At 37.2% G+C, this 17,727-nt stretch overlaps 1 protein-coding gene across 4 annotated transcripts in view; it reads left to right on the top strand.

Moving 5' to 3' along the window:
* Positions 1–17,727, top strand: part of enox2 (ecto-NOX disulfide-thiol exchanger 2) — a 250,392-nt gene that overhangs the window by 30,968 nt on the left and 201,697 nt on the right. Inside the window, exon 1 of one of the 4 annotated variants that reach the window (XM_081382657.1) lies at positions 3,459–3,573. The exons of the other annotated variants lie outside the window; for them this stretch is intronic. The gene's annotated coding sequence lies outside the window, so the exon portion shown is untranslated. Of the gene's footprint in view, positions 1–3,458; positions 3,574–17,727 lie in introns of those variants that run through there. 4 annotated transcript variants of the gene reach the window in all.

Here is a 17,727-nt window from a genome sequence, read left to right as displayed (position 1 = left end):
GTGTTGTGGCCAATTGAAGTTGAGTAATACAATTCTTTTTCAGGCATGCAAATTGCTGATTAAAACCACATTATAAGGAAATGCACAGAGACATCAATTATTTGCCTATTATCGGCTATATCTATTAAATGTAGCCATTATTAATGTTTTTTAAAAAAGATCACAGATGCTGCACAAATGAGCCCTAATGGCTATTAAAGTTTAGAGGTATTGCTCATTTGTGTTATGTCGTAAATTAGAAGCAAATTAAAGTAGCAGTCTCACGATCCAAATAAATTCATCACTCATCTGTTGATAATCGATGCACTGTGCTGTACAATCCCTCATTCTGACCACATTTCATTGCTGTATGTGTCAGGGTTTCTGGCAGGTCATTTATATAAAAGTTGTCAATGACAAGTAATGCTACTTTTTGTTATTAACACAAAAAATGTTTCTGTCGAACAGAACAAGCAGTTTAATTGCATGCTGTCAGTGTTGACTAGCCTCCAGTTTCCTCTCAGGCTAAAAATGAATTGTTCTAAGAATTATTCAAGAAAGTTGGCTATTGAATAACCTCAAGTCTTATTACCTAAAGCACAATAGAAGGGCATTTCAGATTTTCTTTCAGAAACCTATAGTGAACGATAAAATGCTTGGAAAAACTTTCCCTAGCAATATCAGTCCAGGAAATATCATAGAAGTTTGCATAGCAGTGCATCAAAAACACATTATGAATTGCATAGCAACACCCTGGTAACCACCCAGAATACATTAGCATCGTGGTGATGAGTTGAGAAACACCACTAACATTATTCTCAGATTCGTAATTTCTGGTTTTATATTTGGGACACCAAGTTATCTGAGCTGTCCCGGCGGCACCACCCTGGTTTAATCAATAATCGACTTGCTCCATTTGTCCCAGATGTTTTGGTCAGTTTCCACTAGACTGTGTTTGATTGCTTTTTCATTGCAGGCCGCATCCAAGAGGATTACAATTAAACTTGTCAGTCAGGAGCCTAACAGCTTTGTTTACTGAGATTAACATTAGCCCTCTGTCTGAGCCAGGGTTAGACCAACCATTCTGAAACTGTGCTTGTGGGTGTCATGGAGGCTTAAATGGCATTAAGCAGGGTATCAGGCCAAAAGCTAGAGGGAGAGAAACGGACCTGACAAGTGCCCAAGTGTAAGGTATTAGTAACATGCTCTGAATAGTTCTCTCTTTTACACAAGCAGGCGACCCCGCATACTTGAAACAGTTGTTGCTCTTATGACTCACATTGACATGCAGCGCTTGACAGGCTGGGTTGCTAGGAGAACGACTGCGGTGTGCTTCCTCAACATGCTCATTGATTTGTCTAAGAGGAAATGCTCTTATGTTTAGATGATTTTAGAATGTAAAGAAATCAATCAATTGTATAACTTCTGGGCAAAAAGAGAGGCATGCTGTCTGAATGTGTCGAGACTCGAGACCTAAAAATGGGGCACGGCTCGGTTAGATTAAAATAATGCTAAATTCAAATGGTAAAAGTCAACAAACCATACAATTTATGCATGGTTAAAATAACAAAATAAACATACTCAACAGGATTTAGAAAGGAAATGTATTATTTTGATATGTCATATTCTGAGGTGTTTTGTGTGTGAAGTTGATTACTTGGCCAATATTAATACAATATTTGGCCCAGTGTTTGCCATGTTTTAGACTTGTTAAATCAGACATCTACTGTTGTTTATATAATATTTTAGTGTAACCTCCTATTCAGCCTATGTCCTGTTATTGAATACATTTCGCTTTTGATTTTAAGGACCTTTTTGTACGAACATGTTTTGGGTTGGTCGAATAATACAATTCTTGCTGATAACTAAGTCAATTATTTTTGTGTTATGACATGTACTATTATTATTACTATTTTGTCTAACTGAATAATGAGAAACAACCTACAATGCAATCATGTTAAATGGTACAAAATAATTTAGGCATCACAATATAATGTAGGCCTACACACTGTAAACCTGAATAAGTAAAGAAGTTAAGAAACTGTTAAGTGGAGTTAAGTGCAGATTTTTATTTTGTACTCATACATTTTAATTACTCTTAACTTGAAATATTTGAGTAAGCTAAATCATACATTTAACTTAAAATTATCATGTAATCTCAACTTAAATATTTTAGTAGGGAACTTAATTAGCTAGTTCAATTAATGTTAAATTTCTAATTGATAACACAATGTTTTAACATCATAGCATAGCAATTGCTGAATGAGTCTGGCATTACAGAACCTTTCATATACTTGTTCTCAAACCAAGCTCATGCTCCACTAGTCACCATGTGCATGATGGCAACCCCCCACCCTCCCAAAAAAACATCATTACAGAAACACTTGTAAATTAGCAGAGGAAAACATTAAACACTACTAAATCTCCCACTTAATAATAATCTTGCAAAAAAACACATTTTATAACACTTAGTTTTAGCATGTACTCTCCCTTTCGAGTGCCATGGCAAAGCATGCTGGGAAACAGAAATCCCAGCCCAGTTTCGGTTCAATTTAAGTTTGTCTCAATTAAAAGAAACAACTCAATAAAACTCAAAACAATAAAACATTTTAGATTAAGAACTCAAAAGAAAAAGAAAGTTAAATAAGCTAAATAGCTTATAATTTGATTGAACTAATTTGTTTAAGTTTGCCCTACTCAAACCAATCAATTATTTTGTGCGTTAGAGTTTACAGTCAAATGAATATTAATTTTGAGATTTGCTAAAGATTACATTTAAGAGTATTAAGATTAACTTTAGTCACCATTAGATGGCAAAGGTGATCTAAATGTAAAAGAGGAAATGAGCATGAACAATGAAATGTCCAATATCAGTCATTACATGACAATCTAATATTGACATGTAAACAATATGGTGTGTGCGTCCCTATAAGAATTTTGGTTCTGTTTTTATATTGAATATAAATTATGCAAAAATGATTCTGAAGCAAAACAACAGCTTTGAACCAACATATATATTGCTTCCAGCTCTTCCTGTCAGTGTCGTCTTTTCGACAGACTGTTAGCTGTTTCAACAACTGAACGCAAGAAAAGATTTCATTTGCGTGCACAAAGCGAAACTCATGAAAAGACGTCAGCCCACCAGAACGCGTTTCTTGTTTGTTTACAGCCGACAGCAGATCTCCTTCAAAGCGTCTCAGTTTACCTGCACTTTTATGTAAAGGTACCTGGCACATATAACTGGTGTAAAGAAACTCAATTCCTCATTTAAAGTGAAATAAATAATGAAAGAATAAGGTCACTGCTGCGTCCATTAGTGCTTGTCTTTTTCTCACGGCTCATATGTAGAGTCGGCCCCTTTTGGAGCCCGGACTCCAGCTCGCCAGCAGTAATTTATTGTCATGGGTATAAATAGGATGGCAGGATTGTTGAGGCAGGTGGTCTAATCTGCAAACTCAGCTCACTTATTCCGCTGCACTGCAGAGGTTGCCGGGAGTCTCTGTGACTCCAGCAAAAGCTGGGAAAAGTAGTCCACAGGAAGGGGGCCGTTCTTGACTGCTGACTGTGTCATGCGCCTTCTGAGAAATAGGCTAGGTGAGTACTGAGTGAGTTAGCATGTAATTATTCAGTCGCAAGAAATGTCTGTTAGGGCCCCGATATACTCATGAAGTTCTTTTTCGGTCTTCGCTCAAGGGTAAAGATTTTTCAAAATACCTTATATACTGTTACAAACATCCCAATACTGCCCACACTGATGAGAGTGACGTTTAGATGAATATGCAAATATGTGCTGTGCGTTTTCCTCTCAATAACAAAATAAACACAAAACAAAAATGACAGCAGTGAGTAAGCGGCAGTTAAGAAAGCATCTGATCATAGTGATGTGAATATGTGTGCGCAAGCTCTGCAATTCGGCACTCCTGTGAAATCACACAACTTTTATTTATATAGCACTTTATACAATAGACTGCTTTAAAGCAGCAGCTTTACAGTATTAACCTGAAAAAAAGTGTCAGTGTCACTTTCAATTAAAAGTACAATTTCAGTTTTCCAAAAAGTTATTTTGACAAGCTTTTTCAAACTTTCGTTTTGGCCTGATTTTGTTCAAAATTACATCACACCAGTTCGTTCTTCGATTTCGCTTTGCTTAAAATATATCAGCGTCTTTACTATTCCCATGTTTTACAGCACCAAATCTTTTTTTGTTGTGACATAGATTGGACCGTGACATGATTTCTGAAATTCCCGCTAAATTATTCTGGTGATTCTGACTAGTTCAGACCCATTCATCTGTACTGGTCTGATAATACTGCACTTGCATTTCAGGCCCACTTCTTAAAGCTTCAACACCCAAATTTGATAATTGCTTGACAGTGTTGGATGATACAGTTTAGTGGCGACTGATGAGTTGTCAGTTTGTCTGCGCTAAACTCTCAGTAGACACCATTAATTAATTGCTGTGCCTGTTGTGTACCACTTTGAAATTGCTGCTATTGATATAACAGATGTATGAATGACAAAACTGGAACAGAGTCCACACACTGATTCAAGTAGCAAAGCAATTGCACACTTATTGAAGTTATAAAAAGGCACCTGCAACTTATTTCACTTCCACAACACATTTCTTGAGGGAATACAATACAATTTTGTTAACCAAGACTGAAATTTATCTTTGACCACACAAGCAATACAAAACACACCATACAACACAAATCTTAAAACCACCAACACAAAAGAAATAAAGTAGGGAAAAAAATAAAATTATTTTGGTTATTATCAATGTTGAAAATCAATGTAAAAAATAATAATGAAAAAAAAAATGATCAATGTTTTTCTGCTTAATATTTATATGCATTTATTTCAGGATTCTTGGATAAATAGAAAGTTCAAAAGAATAGAATTTATTTGAAATTGAAATCTTTTGTAACAGTATAAATTCTTTACTGTTGCTTGTTGACGTGTGACAGACGCATGTCGGTAAATTAGGAAATGAACTTGCGCTCCCGGGGGCGGTTCAGCGCACAGAGGAGGCGTGTTCCGGCGCAAACGTTCCCTGGTGCTATTTTGCAGGTTTAGAAAACAATTCCGCCACTGACCAGGAAAAACCTAGTCTAAAGTCAGTGGCGCGTTGCGCATGTTATTCTTATGCTATTTTAAGGGTGCATGCTTGGCCATAATCAATGTAGCGTGTGCACAATGCTTATACACTTTGCTTATATCATTTACACACAGACGCAGCAGTTCTCATTTTTAGAAAACCATACATTATTACAAGGAAAAATATTAACACATGAGGGAAATCATTGTTGTGTCCATGAAGATGTGAAAAAAATAGGCATCATAAATCTAGTTTACATATTTCCCCAAATTTTTATACGCCTGTTTAACCGAAGCTAATTTGAGTGGGTTTCTCCCATCACCATACAATGTCACTTCTCAGTCTTTTACGGCCCTGACGAGAACATCGGTCTCCTCGGCTGTGAACCGCTCCTGGCGTGCGCCTAGCAAATTCCGTTATAAAAAAAGCCGTTATAATAGCAATCCGCCATGGAACAAGCGCACCTGCTCTTAAAGGGAATGTGAGATGATGCTCTGATTGGTTTATTTCACGTTATGCCCAAACCACACCTATGAGTAAGTTCAGACTACTACTACTACTACTACTAGCTACTTCAGACCAACCCCTTTTAGATTTGCACCCACAAAGTTACTTGTGTTTCACCCTTGATACTTGCGTTTCAGATCATTAAAATAGGGCCCTAAATGTCTAAATATGAAAATGAGCATGAGCACAGTCTGTACAATATTGGCCGATACCAATGAACTAAATGTCTAATATCTGCCAGGAACAAATATGTTACCGATATATTGTGTTTCTCTAGATTTTATTAATCAAGAATTGGTTGTTAAAGAAAGAAAAGTCCTTGCTGCCCCATATCTGTTTTGGAGATGAGCAAATTATAACATTTTGATGAAAAAATATGAAGACAAACATGTTAATGCAGTCTTTTTTGTTGCCTTGTAAAGGGAATTGATAGTGACAAAGTGGAAGTCTTTAACTTGAAGTGAGCAACATATACAGTAAATGAAGCATCTTCACATGTGCCTGAGTCTCCACCCACTCACTGTGCCAGTGTTTCTGAATGAGGGTGGCCGGCTCTTCCCAGCAGAGCTCTGGCTGCTAATCACGCTGGAAGCTGCCTGTGCAATGCCAGCAGGAAAGCGAGGGCTAGGTGAGCATCACAGACTACAGAGAAGTTGTTTATCTTGGGAGGCAGGCGCTCTCTCCATCATCCTGCCAATAAAGACAGTACAGTCCAGCACGTTCCTCAGCAAGATAAGGTGCCTGGACACTGCCGGCCCTGACAGCCTACAGCTTATACACGACTAGGGATGAAACGGTTACCGGTTTGACAATAAACCACAATAGATTTCTCCACGATTAGTATTACTGTTTCATATGTTAAATATCATTAAAACCGTATTTGATTACCTTGTTTTGAAAAACTCGCTGTAAATACTGTCTAGTGTTAAAGTCACCATGAAAACATAATGGACAATTCTTTTTTTTTTTTTTATGAAATATTCAGTATTTATTATAAATGATTTTTTAATTAATGTTGGGCGGGGGCAGCTTGTCACACACATGAGATCCACCAATAGCAAACCACAACCAGCCAATCAATTACCCATGGACAAAATCAAGTCCCGCCCAACATTATTTATTTATTTTTGTTCAGCAAGCTGTTACTCTCGGATATACATCACAATAGGGAAGAAAAATATGGCAACTTCTATTTCATGCCAAACTTTAGTTAGAGTGTAATTTTGCTGTTAGAGCATAAATAAAAGATCTGCAAGGTTACAAGTCCACTCTAAAGGGAGATATTTTATTTAACAGAATCCACTTTTCAAGAACTACAATGAACGGCTTGTTTGGACTATACAACACACTTTTTCCAGGTCTCATGAAGTCATAAAGATCCTTATTTAAATAATCCCGCCCACTGAATACGTTAAAAAGTTGGCAAGGCCTGGTTAAGCTGCGCTAGAGAAGATGAAGAGTGTTGTTGCAGTTTTTTTCCACCCTGGAAAAAGTTTGTCCTAAGGCTGACAAGTGGTTAATTTATTTTTAACACTGTTCTTGAACATTATAACCTCAACGTTTGTCTGTGCGCTGCACATTTTACGGAGAACAGCTTCCAGAAGAGAGTACAATGCAGGCTATACGCACAAAAGCTTATCCTGAAAGTTGGAGCCGTTCCTATTTAAATGTCATGTTATGTTGTAAGTCATCCAGTCAACATTTTGTTCATTCAAAATCTGGCTGTTAATGTTATTATTTTAATGTTTATGCAAACGAAAAGTGCATATTTCTACTAATTTTATTTGTTGTTTGTTGGTTTTCAATATAAAACTTGGTGAAATTATTGATTTCAGTGTGTGTGTGTGTGTATCAAAAGTTTTTGAACATTTCTAGCACGTTTTGACAAAACTGTGATAATAGGCCTATTGGTAACTGTGATCATTTTGGCTACTAATCGTGATATGAAATTTTCATACTGTTTCTCATCTTAGATGGGATACGGGGAAGCTAAAATAATCTAAGGTGTTCAGTCTTTTGCTATTCCATTTTTCCACCTAGTTATGCTAATGTTTACACATTGATCACATGTAGAGAAAGAACGCTTATTATTCTCTACATAATATGTTTGGACCGTTTATTTCAGTCCCTTGAAGAAAGCAAGAGTCCATGTCTGGGTTTGGTCTCACTAAATTTGACTGTTTTGTTATATTTTTTTACAGTTATTATTTGGAACGTGCTGTATTGGTTGTGCTTTTTGCATCTTGGACAGTAATTTGGCTCTGTGTTAGCCCATCCATGACAGTCCCCTTAAGGCACAGACATCCGTAAACTATCTAGGTCAGCCAGACTGTCTTCATGAATAAAAAGAGAGGTATTATTTTATTATACTGAGGTGTGAGCATGAATAATGTGTAGATCCTTGAAAAGACAGGGGATTTCTTCAGTTCCCAATCATTTTTTTCCCTCACTGTTCAGATCTCGTTATCACTCTCCGCTTTTGGTCTGCGGGGGGATTGGGAACATTTTTCTAGGATATGAGGCAATTTCCTCCATCAGGAGGTGAGTCCTTGTTTAAGAGTTCTCCACCAGAGCACAGGTGGAAGATTTAGTGTCTTTGTCTGTTGATCTTGTGTTAATCAGTTGTCTTAGCTTTTTAAAGTAACAGAAGATCCAAATATTATGATACTAAAGCTGGAGTAGCCACTTTCTTTATCTGACATCGCACAGGGCCGTCATCAGGAGAGAATTTTGGTCTAAACATTTTTACACTTTAAGTTGACGTAGTTACATTGTACTTACTTTAGAGTTAGGATTTGGTTTAGTGTTAGTTACTTGTCATTTTTCCTATTTTTAATATTTTAGTTTTACAGTATACATGAGTCGTTGTATACAAAATTGCCTTATATTTTATAATGAAGGTCCCTTACAAAGAGGTCATCAAGTTTAGGGATGATGGCCCTGCATCATATTACAATAATCAGGGTGGCCAGCATCTCCCTAAACAGTAAATCTTTAATGATTGTGTCTTGGCGGTCGTGATGAATTCTAAAGTTCCAGTAAGCATCTGATTTTTTTGCAAGCAAATGGACCGATTCTAATACTGGTTTGAAAATTTATATATATAAGCAACCAGTATTGGAATCAGCCTGTTTGCTTGCAAAAAAAATCTGAATCAGAATCGGCCATTAAAGAATGTGATCATTGCATCCATGCTTGGCATCCAATGTCAAAACACTCTTGCTTACTGGAATACACAATCATTATATATATATATATATATATATATATATATATATATATATATATATATATATATATATATATATATATATATATATATATAATATGTGTGTGTGTGTGTGTGTGTGTGTGTGTGTGTGTGTGTATATATATATATATATATATATATATATATATATATATATATATATATATATATATATATATATATATATAAAATAAGTATTTATTTATTTATTTATTTATATTTGCTCTGTTACAGGCCAAATTGCTAGCATGAGCAGTTGTTTTTGAGTTAAATTAGATAATTTCAAGATTTAAAGCGAAAATGGAATGGTCTGTCTTTAGCTTTGTGAAATTATTTTGCATTAAACATATGCACAAAACAAAAACAGCAGACAGACTGAATTAGAATGTCATTTCACTCTTTTACAGTAGGTGTATGCGCTTATGAAATAAGCAGTGGGTGCTTATGGAAGAGCAGCGATATAGTGTTTCCTTTGTTACCGCTATACACAAAGCAGCACTGCGCTTATAAACGCTACTTTAATAGGCATTATACGGAGGGAAGAGGAAAAGAAAATGTATCAACACAGTCAGTTCCCTTCAGAGATACATTGATATAAACCCCCACCCTCAATTAATTCAGTATTTATATTTTTCTTCCAATATTTCGAGCATCGTGAACGGTGAGCTTGCTGTGCCTGGTACAGTATTCCTATACAGTACTCCTCTCTAATGTACATCTGTATTCAGCATGTCCCATCTCAGGCCTTTGTGAACGTCCTGTTTACAGACATTGTAATATTTCCACACAATTGACATTTTGGGAAATGATCGCAATGCCGTTTGTATATAAGTCCGGAACAGTTCGGCCAAAAAAACGAACAAAATAAAAACAAAAAAACATTCACGGCAGTTGACGATGATTTTTTTGGGAGCTAAAAAACGGTCGGTTCCGATTGATTGGCGGTTGACCGGTGCATCATTAATGCTAACAACAACAAACCGCAACAAATTAAACTGTCCTGCTGAAGATTTATTTTTTAATACCGATAAGACATGACAAAAGTTAACAGTGCTGGCTCATGCATCTAGTGGGCCTGCTTTCATTTTTGGTTTTTATTTATTGCTTATTTTTCACTTGAGTGTTTTTTTCCCACAGGAAATTAACTTAGTCGCAGTGTTATAGGACAATAGTGGGCAGAAATTGCTGATCCAATTGCACTACCCTGGGACCAGCAGAGCTATTTTTCTTTCGGCAGGCCACTTAATGGCCCATAGTGATGCAGGGGGTTGAAACCCAACAGTCAATTGGATCAGACAGAGATCAGCAGTGTGCTCAGTGCCATGTCCAATGTGTTAGGGGTCTCCTCAGCTAAATGAAGGGCTCTTCAGTGTGTCAGCTGCAGATACCTTACCCAGCGTCCCATACTGGAACCATCCATTGTGCACAAGAGAATATAATTGCTTGGTCCAGACCAGTAGGTATTCTCCAGGGAGCATGCTTTACAGTATATAGCGTCTTTAAAAAAGCCAATTTAGTTGTGGACAGGAAATGCTTCATGTTTAAAGTTTACTCTACGAACATATTTTCAAAGCATGCCCAAGCTGTTTCTGTGACCTTCCTAAAGTTAGGCAGCTTGTAGCACCTGCTGTCTGGCTTCTGATTCCACAGGGAACATCCGCACAGCTGGAGGGATATAAATTGCCATGGAGGTTATTGTTCTAACGGTATTTAACCTGCAAAAAGCTTCAGATTTCAGGCAACTTACATCTTTTAGCACTGTTATTGTTATGCCCTAGACATCCAGGCCATTGGGGAATATTTGATTTCATTTATTGCACTGCTATTTCAGGTAATAATTTCAGTGTTCACCGTTGCCATGGCACCTTGCGAGGAACGGGGCCATCGTGACTGTTTTCTTTTTACTGGGGCGAAAGCCATAATTCATGTTTTTCACAGAGCGAAGGAGAAAAACGAATAATAAACGGAAGGAGCGCGCAATGTAATTTCCCTGTTCCCCTCATCTGGCTGGTAGAGGTTTAGATGGACAGACTAACAGGTTGAAGCGTAACCTCAGTGTCAGCCGCCTTTTGCCGGCCATTTACATTCGTAGGCACGTCACCCAGGATGAAGTTAATGACCTTAGGTGCCGCAATCAGCCTTGATGATTGTGCCTTGCAATATGAAGGAATTGGTATTCACTGTGTCCGCCGAAAACAATGAATTATTAATGCCGAGATTCAAGCAAACGCTCTGCTCTCTGAAGACACAGGAAGGACGGCTATGGGGTAAATGGTTGATAGAGAACAGAATATAGAGGTGGCATGAAACGGGTCAAAGGGGAGAATTTCAAAATGCAGGGAATTTGACTGCCTACATTTTGGGGATTCGTTTGAGTTTCTGCTTTGCATCAAGCTGTTTAGTACAATTTGAGTGACGCATGTTTATTTTTCTTGCCGCTCTTAAACTTCAGCATGCATTCATTGAATCTGATGGTACATTTGATTGATTCCTCCACACTGAAGTCTACCCGGTGCAGTTTTTAAGTTTGTTTTCTTGTCCAACTTCAGTTGAGATGTATTTATTTTCTTTCTTGAAGGTAAATTGTTGCCAGATTCTCAAGCTTCCAAAATCTGAGGATGGGCCATCGGAGACAGCTGTGAATGATTTCTCCATATCGGCACATTTTCCTCTCCAACATGTGGCCACGGCAGTTAAACAAAGCACCTTTGGCCTTCTGCCTTGGTATTCATAACTTCACATCTAGAGGAAGCTGAACATTTCATTGCCAGCTCTCATATTGTTTAGTGGCCAATATTAGCTAAGAGGTTTTTGTCCTCCGAAAGAAATTAAAACTTTTATTTAGCAATGACGCATTCAATTTATAAAAAGTGACAGAAAAACATTTATTATGTTACAAAATATTTCTAATTCAAATGAAATGTTTGAAAAAATGTACAGTATCACGTATTCCACGGAAACATAAAGGGATAGTTGAATCACAAATGAAAATCTATCATTTACTCACCCTCAAGTTGTTTCAATAATAATTAATTATTAATTACTAATACTATGGAAGTCAATGGGGCCCATCCACTGTTTGGTTACCGACAATCTTCAAAATATCATCTTTTGTGTTCTGCAGTAGAAAGAAATTCATACAGGTTTGGAACAACTTGAGGGAGAGTAAATGATGACATTCATAAATGAATGTTTAGTTCATTTTTTGGTGAACTAAACAGCACAATTGAAATGTTTCTTGAGCAGTAAATCATGATAATGAAAATTCAGCTTCGACCTCACAGAAATAAAATGACATTTTAAAATATATTAACATAGAAAATGTATTTAAAATTGTAATAATATTTCACAGTATAATTGTTTTTACTGTATTTTTGATCAAATAAATCAAGCCAGTGTGAGCAGAGACTTCTTGAATTGACTTCTTTCTAAATCATTTAAAAAAATCTCACCAACCTCAGACTTTTGAATGGTTGTGCATGTTGTCTGCACTGTTAAAAGTAATCTTTATCAAATCTCAAAATGATATTCATTTTCATACTGTGCATTATAATTGTATAATGCCTTGTTATTAAATTATGTATACAAAATAGTATTTTAATATTAGCTATATATCAGTTATCAGACATTACATAAATAATTGCCTGATTATCATTCTGAGCCAGAATAATATTTTAATATTAGTGCATTCCTAATTTCCAGTTCTTTCTTCCACGTTGTTAGTCTTTTAATCCGTACTTGACCTTCCAAACAGATGCACTGCATCCAAACAGATGCACTGGCTAGATTTTAGGCCAGGGGATAATTGATTTACTAGTTTCCCACCATCAAGTGCTAATGTTTTCTAAAATGGCTTTTATAGAGCAGTGTCCTGTGTGGTGGGGCCTTTAGGTGAAGCATGTCACGGCACAAGCACTATTACTCAGGAAGTCAGATATCATCAAAACGTCTGGAGTCGCACAGGGCTGCAGGCTGGATTCAATTGACCACAGTTCAAAGGAAGATAAAGGCTAATTCAGAGGCCATTTACTGTCCGAAGTGAGAGTGCTGGTGATTTGACCAATGCTGTGGTTTGCAATTGAATTGAATGTATAGGACTGCTTTGGATAAAGCTTAAAAAATATTTTCAGAGTCAAGAAAAATGGCATTTGAGAGATGGCAACTGCATGGACAACTCTCTGAATAGTTTTAGCATATTATTGAAAGTATTTGGTCTTGGCGGACTAGATCTTCTATGCTACTGCATAAATAAACATGAATCACTTAGCATATTTAGGCAGGTGGAGCTGGGGTAGGTGGAGGGTTTCATAGGAACTCTGATAGCGCGCTGCTGGGCTATCCTACCCCAAACACTGAAGCAGACTATTTAAATGTTGAGCAAGCAATCTTATTGGCTATAGGATCAGCAGAGGCCAATCAGATGGTGGTAATGATGATAGTTTCTTGGATCAGCTTGCACCCTCTAGAGTTTCTCTCTCCATCCGTCCGTCCGTCCGTCCGTATGTCATACCCATGTTGCATTCTGTGGGTATGTATCTGTGTGTACATTCTTTACATTTCTGATTTTTTATTTTATTTATCTCAATACAGATTCACTTCAACACGTTCTAAAATCCTAATAAGTTCCATTTAGTTTGCACTGCCATTACGTCCATGCCATTATCTTTTATGAGCGCTATAATCTCAGGTGTAGTATTGCTGCAGGCAGAATATCTCCCACTCCACCATGAGCTTTATTTCATGTGGCTCTTCAATCCTGTTTTGTAGTCATGTTAATTGGCTAATATTTGTTCTTTTAATAGAAACACAAAACAGAACACATTTAACAGCATAAATGGTGGTGACTTTATGGTTGTGGCTGGACCTTGGATGCACACTGAACAACACACCCTCCTGAAGATTTTTATGTTAGTTGTGCTGGCTCGTATTCATCGTCTTAAAAAACAAACAAAAAAACAACACAGTGAGCATTTTAACTAAACCCTGTCAGTGAATGTCTGTAGTTTTTGTATATTAACTGATAAACAAATCCTACAAACATGGCTGGTGGTCTCAAGATGGCAGCCACCACAAGAGGGTCACTTATGAGTCCACACTTTGGTGATAAATAAAAACAATTGTGTAGTATAGGTGTGATGTCTGCACCAGTTTATGCTTTGCCTAAAAGAGGCGGTAGTGATCCCCCCTCATAAAATGATAAATGATCTTTTAAACTTCACCATCACCCAAAAATTTAGACCGTTAGTCCATAGGTGTGGCATTTGGGACAAGGTGTAGCTTTTTCTAGGCCACTAATATGATATATATATACTAATATAAGGCTTCATCGTTATTCATCTGAGAGTGTCAATTTTAATATAGGATATTGTTAAAAATATCATTTAAAGGGGTCATGAACTGGCTTTAAAAAAAAATTATATTGTTTTCTGAGGTCAACTTATGACGCTTGTTTGGTTTTTACATTTAAAAACATCAAAATGAATAAGTAATAGGCTATTTTCTACCCTGGTTTTGAGCCTAGCTCCTGAAACGCTCGGTTTTTATGGCCGTGCCGCATTGAAGACTTGGAAGTAAACGCCCACTGCAATGATTGGATAACAGTTTTGCATATTATAATGAGTTTCATGTAATGCACGAATCGGTGGGCGGGGCTAAATAGGCAGTGTTGAAGTAGGCGTTGATCTTCTTCTGCGGAGGCGGTGTTTGATACCCTTTGACGTCATTCGCTGTGCCTGGTGTCAATAAAAGCTTTTATTGGACTAACAGTTTCAGTTCTGAAACTTACAGGATATTCTTATAGTATGATGACCTCTTATATGTCAAAAGCTCAAGGAAAATTAGATGTCTCATTTCATCACCCCTTTAAAGTCGTCATGAAACAAAGTTGCGATTTGTCTTTTCTTCCCAATTGTGACATCCGAGTGAAGCTGCTTCTGGAATGAAAAAGAAATGTAAGACTTCCTCAAGAATTGATTGGATCATAAGAAGATGGGTGTTTCTAATTAAATGAAGGCAGATCTGAATGCCACATACTTTTTTTTTTTTTGCTTCAGGCATTTTTTAAATATGCAAATAATTGAAGAATTAAATGTATACTATGGAAGTGAAATAATGACAGATGTTTTTGAAACAAAAAAGCTTGTTGTATTGCACTACTAATTTTAAAGCATTGTATTTTCAGGGCTTGCATTTTTATTGGCTGAAATTCAACGTGGTTGTATATTTAAGCTTTAAAGGAGAACTGTAAATTTGGAGTGCTGGCAGTACAGAGAACAACGACAAAAATCGGTGTTGCCTACACAGTGTTATCGTCTTTTTAAAATTTGCACCCTGTTGACTTAAAGGTATAGCGGAGGATCTTTCCGAATTTTAGATAAGAACCGCCCTCTCCACTTTTTGAAAAAATGCGCATGCGCAACACTCTACCTGCTCCCGAGAGGGAACGCCTATTAAACGTGTGCGAGGTTCTCCTCGTGCACGCTCTGTTTACAAGTTGCTGTCGGCATCGCTCACACAAGATTACTTTCCAAAAGAAGATTTGCACTTTTTCTCCAAATAACATGCCAAACTTTACCTGTCAAGTAGAAACTTCGCGACTGAGGCATCAGTGGGAAGCCCAACCTGTGTTTTCAGCGCACGCCATCGTGTGAAACAATCTCCCAAAAACACTCTGATCTTGTTTCTCTCTTCTGAGGCCTTTCTCTTCTTCTCATACAGTTCCTACAAACTTTTTCTCTTGCGACCCTCAGACATTTTCAAAGGACCCGGTGAAACGGCGAGCTTCAATGAATGGCTTAGCTCTAGCTCACCACACATAAACACCTGAAAGTGCGCATGCGCAGAAAGCGAAAACTAAGGGACGAGCACGTACGACGGCCTTACGTAAACATATCACCAGAATGATTGACACTTAGGTGGACCAATAGTTTACACTACCCACCCGGAAAAAGAAAATCCTCCGCTATACCTTTAAATGGGGCAAGTTTTAAACCTGCTTTTAGCCTCTTAACATCCTTGATGTGTCATTACAAGTGCCCAGCCATTTTGAGTGATTCCTTCAGAGTGAACGCGGTGAATCTGACTGCAGTAGATGTGAAAGATATGAATAAAAATGATGTTAATTCAGCCAGCGCACATACCTGTATTTTCTTCCTGTTTTCGGTCAAAGTCCACAGTAGTCGATTGTCGAGTTCACGCGCGTGATAACCTATGCGCGTGAACTCGACATTCGACTACTGTGGACTTTGACCGAAAACAGGAAGAAAATACAGGTATGTGCGCTGGCTGTTGAATTTTCTGTCGAATTTGAACCACTGAATTTGTGGAACCACTGAATTTGTGGAAGCGAATTTGTAAAGCGAGATTAAATGGACAGAAGATTGCTGGTCGAATATTATAGGTTGTATTTTTAAACAGAATGAACATTTTGGAAGTGAAATCTGAAAGGTGACTATGGATTATTGAATTTTAAATAATGAAAACGTGTGTGAAATATTTTGAATTGAAATATTCACAGCTTAAATATACAACCATGTTGAATTTCCCCCTATAAAAATGGAAGCCCTGAAAATACAATGCATTAAAATGCAAGCAGGGTTAATGCAATGCATATTTTTTCAAGTAGTGCAATTCAACAAGCTTTTTTGTTTCAAAAACATTTGTCATTATTTTACTTCCATAGTATACATAATTGTTTGTGTTTTGTCATCAAAAATGTGTAATGTGCATTTAGTTAGCTTTTTATTTCTCTTTGGATCATATCTGCAAAACCCAATTTATATTTATTTGTGGATATTTTGTAGACAGGGATTCAGCTTGTTAGTTCTTTCTGTAGTTTAATGCAAACTTGAACAAGTTATGACACTCATAGACCCAAGCTTCTCGCTTGAAAGCTGAATATTGGCTGAACTATAAGTGTGGTGCTCAGTGTTGTGTTGTTGAGATCAGGGCAGTCTCTAGAGATGTCTTCCCTTCCACAATTGGAAAGCACATTGCAGGTGATAATCGGCGCTCTAAACAATATTCTGATACGCTGCATGCCCTTTCTGTCACTGCGCTGTGTTGTTTCTATGACAGTGACATATGAGGATAATAACTGCAGATAAAAAGGCCATTTTGGAGGCACTTCCACATCAGAGGCCATGCCGCAGGTTGTTTCCTATGGTAACAAATGCTGCAGAGAATTGAACACCAATTCTGTTAAAATAATGCTCATCATTATAATGATTTGCTCCAGAGGCAAAGCACTTTTTGCCAATGTAGCGTTCATTCAGAAATGTCCAAATATATAAAGAACTGCATCTCATATACTTAACTATCTTGTTATGTTTGAATAGAGCCATTTTATTCAGAACATTAAGCATTATATTGTCGAATGTTTTTGTTTATGAAATCAGCTGTTGGTTTGTTGATTTGCTGATCTTCATGGGCAGTTTGCAGCTGTGGATCTTGTGGTTGTTTTGAGCTGCTTGTCGTGTTGGAGATGAATAGTGTTAGATTGGCTGATTCGTAATCTCCTCATCTCCTGATGATGGTCCGTTGACGCTGTCTAATAAGGCTGTGTTCATCGGAGGAATTCCACAGATCGGTGCCATCTGTGACACACTGCTCCTGCACTTTAATGCCAATCTCAGGAAGAGAAAAGTGCTGAATCATGTGTTCCCAAATGTTATATCATCAGATATTCTGAAGAATGGGAAAAATCTATTTTAAGGAATATCCTGGCCATTATTTTCATTTACATTGAGATTTATGCATTTAGCAGATGCTTATATCCAAAACAACTTGCTTTGCATTCAAGGTGTAAATTTGATCAGTTTGTGCATTCCCTGGAAATCAAACACATGACCTTAGCGTTTGAGATACAGGTATATTTTCAATTCACAAAGGTATA

The sequence above is a fragment of the Scardinius erythrophthalmus genome, assembly GCF_964197995.2.
Source record: "Scardinius erythrophthalmus genome assembly, chromosome: 13".
NCBI classification, from domain to species: Eukaryota; Metazoa; Chordata; class Actinopteri; order Cypriniformes; family Leuciscidae; genus Scardinius; species Scardinius erythrophthalmus.
Note: the sequence above shows the minus strand (reverse complement) of the source record. Positions and strands in the feature narration are given on the sequence as shown.